This window comes from Carlito syrichta, unplaced genomic scaffold (assembly GCF_000164805.1).
Source record: "Carlito syrichta isolate Samal-C Ts95f unplaced genomic scaffold, Tarsius_syrichta-2.0.1 Scaffold315401, whole genome shotgun sequence".
NCBI classification, from domain to species: domain Eukaryota; kingdom Metazoa; phylum Chordata; class Mammalia; order Primates; family Tarsiidae; genus Carlito; species Carlito syrichta.
In genome coordinates, this window is record NW_007259497.1 from 158,280 (window position 1) to 162,070 (window position 3,791).

The following is a 3,791-nucleotide window of genomic DNA, read 5'->3' on the forward strand; positions in this document are numbered from 1 at the left end:
GCCCCCGACTCCCGCTTCCCGCTCCCCGCTCCCCGCCATCCCTCGCCACCCTCTGTCAGGCCTTCCGCACTCGCCCTCGCACCCCAGGGAGCTCACGGCTGTTTGTGGTTCTGACTTAATGTTTTCTTGGCTGTACATGAAGTGACAGTCATAAGTGCTTTTAAAACTCTTTGCTTGTCATGGTTTATCTAGGGTGTCTTATCGGCACGTAACTGCTTTTCGGTTTTCTGCAGCTATAGTAACATTAACAAATGCAGTCAATATTAGCACGCCACACATTCGTTTTTTAAAATCTGTTTTCATTCTTCAGGCTCAGGATTAAAGCCTCTTGCTGGTTATTTGAACAATTGAGTTTGAGGGGAAAAAGTAGTATTGCCGATTGGATTCTTAAGATAGGTTTATTAGGTGTTAACAGAGATAAAGGATGTGGGTGAAGACCAAAGCAGAAGCTTGTTGTGGATATTAAGATTGAAGTTTTCACTTCAATTGAATTGGGTCTCTCGAATTCCATAGATATTTATTGGGTTCTTTGTTGTCTTGTGATAGAGATGGGATCCTGTGATTCAGAGTCCCTAACCTAGAGGGGTTTCCAGTCCAGAAAGGGAAATAATTGATAAGCACAAATAACTATAATACAAGGCACAATGTAAAGGATTATCGACATTCAGAAATGAGGTGGCAGTACAGAGAAGGGAGAGCTCATCTGATGCTTTTGTCGATGGAGACTAACACAGGCTTCATGAAGAAGGTGATAATTAAGTTGGAATTTGGGAAGATGATTTACAGAGATGGGGAACAATATATTGTAAAATTTTGGTAGTTAAAGGTTAGATTGAAAGTAGTATAATTCTTGACTATGTGAATGTCTGGAAATGCTTTTTTTGGTCTTTTTTGGAGTTGGAGTCTCACTCTGTCGCTCTGGCTGCAGTGCAATGGCTCGCTCACGGCCACAGGAGCCTCGATTTTCTGGGCTCTGGTGATCCTTCCACCTCAGCCTTCCAAGTAGCTGGAACTACAGTTACGCGCCAGCATGCTTGGGTAATTTTTTGACTTGTGGTAGACATGAAGTCTCCCCAAGTTGCCCAGGCTGGTCTTGAGCCCTTGGGCTCAGGCATTCCTTGGGTTCAGGCATTCCTCTCACGTTGTCCTCCCAAAGTGCTGGGATTATAGAAGTGAGCCACTGTGCCTGGCCTGGAAATGTTTACAAGATGATGAATACATGTAAATTGAGTAAAAGATCCTTGGAATGATCGTGTTAATGATGTGTTTGATAATAGACTGTAGAGGATACTGAATTTAGATATTGATAGGACAGTGCTGTCCAATAAAACTTTCTGTGGTCATGGTAAATGTTTTATTCTGTACTCCAACATGGTATCCATTAGCCACATGTGGCTATTGAGAACTTGAAATGTGATTATTGTGTCCAAAAACTGAATTTTTAATTTAATTTAATTTATTTATTATTTTTGAGTCAGAGTCCCACTCTGTCACCTAGGCTGGAGTGCAGAGACACGCTCACAGCAACTGCAGCCTCAACTTTCTGGGCTCAGGCAATACTTCCACCTCAGCCTTCCAAGTAACTAGAACTACAGGCACACACCACCACACTGGGCTAATTTTTTGGTTTATTGTAGAGACGAGGTCTCTCCAAGTTGCCTGGGCTGGTCTCGAACCCCTGGACTCAGGCAATTCTCTCGCCTCGGCCTCCCAAAGTGTTGGGATTATAGGCATGAGTCACCATGCCTTGCAATTTTATTTTATTTTAATTAATTGAAATGTGAGTGACTAGTATATTGGACACCGGAAAATACTGACTCTAGATATCAGTAATGTAAATGCAGGAGTGGGCAAAAAGCCAGATAATAAATATTTTAGGCTTTTCAGGCTATATGGTCTCTGTCACATATTATTTGTTTTCTTGTTGTTACTGTTTGCTTTCTTTTCTGAAACCCATCAAAAAATGTAAAAAGCACTCTTAGCACAAGGGCTGATTTGGCTCAGTGGCAGTTTGTAGGCTTCTGGATTATTTAGACTAGTGGTTCCCAAACTTTATTGGTTCATAGCAATCTTAGGCTAAAATAAATATCTAATAGGTCCATTTATTACGTTCAGTAGTTAGGTACAAACAACTTAATAAATATTTATGTCCTAAACACTTAGTAGCCATTTGAAAAAAAATATGCCTGAATTGAAGGAAAAGATAATATTTTTTTACTTTATTCTTAAATAAGTATAATTACTTGCTGACTGGATATGTATGCCTGTTGGTGACTCAAACCTTGGAATCAGATTGTACACTGCCAACCTCATTTCCTGTACTTTTTTTTTTTTTTTTTTTTGAGTTGGAGTCTCACTCTGTCGCCCAGACTGGAGTGCAGTGGTCGCTCCCAGCCACCGCAGCCTCGACCTGCTGGGCTCTGGCGATACTTCTGCCTCAGCCTTCCAAGTAGCTGGAACTACAGGTGCACGCTACCACGCCTGGCTAATTTTTTATTAATTGTAGAGATGAGGTCTCACCAAGTTGCCCAGGTGGGTCTCGAACCGGGGGCTCAGGCAGTCCACTCACCTCAGCCTCCCAAAGCACGGGATTACAGGCTGAGCCACCGAGCCCGGCTTCCTGTACTTTTAATAAAAATACTTGCTTTTTATCACAGCAACTGCCAAAAATCTAACTTCACTGTTATTTGTTATTAAAACTATTGTAATGCAAATAGGTACTATTTTGAGCTAGTAGTACACAGTACCTGATATTGAGAATTGCTGTGTGTCTCTCCAAAATTTTAAATATCCCAAAACACCACTGTGAGTATGCTGCAGCACCCTTGGGTCCCAGGTACACAGTTTTTGAACAAATCAATTAATGTGGCAGTAACAAGTGTTCAACCATAATAGTATTTTATAACTAAAACTTAATATGAGAATCTGGGGTCTCCTATTTTTTAATGTTTTTATTTACACATTAAAAAAAATTTTTTTTAAGTTGGAGTCTCACTCTGTCATCCAGGCTGGAGGGCAGTGGCATGCTCTCAGCCACCACAGCCTCAACCTGCTGAACTCAGGTGATCCTTCTGCCTCAGGCTTCCAAGTAGCTGGAACTACAGTCATGTGCCACCGTGCCAGGCTAATTTTTATTTTTATTTTTTTATTGTAGAAACGAGGTCTCTCTAAATTGCCCAGGCTGGTCTCAAACCCTTGGGCTCAGGCAGTTCTCTCACCTCAGCCTCCCAAAGTACTAGGATTATAGGTGGGAGCCATCCCACTAGGTTAGAGGTCTATTTCTGTTGAAGGTGGAACTTATAGTTATGTAATAAATAGAATATTTAAAATGGGGAACTTTGGCAAATTTTTAATCTTATCAGTTAATTAAGTCCCAACTGGTCTGCAGATTGCACAGGAATAATGATCAATGACTATTTTAAGTAGCAAAAATCTTTAGGTGATCTTTAGTTGATAGTATTTAATATTTTTATCTGTGAATTTTGAATTATTGCACTGAATCAGAAAATATTTCCAGGCCAGGCTCGGTGGCTCAGCCTGTAATCCCAGACTTTGGGAAGCCGAGGCAAGTGGATTTTCTGAGCTGGCTGGTTCGAGATCTGTCCAGGCAACTTGGCAAGACCTTGTCTCTACAATAAATCAAAATTAGCTGGGCCCGGTAGTGCGTGCCTATATTTCTGGTTACTTGGAAGGCTGAGGCGGGAGGATTGCCGGATCCCAGCAGGTTGAGGCTGTGGTGGCAGGGAGCATGCCACTGTACTCCAGTCTGGGCGACAGAGTGAGACTCCCAA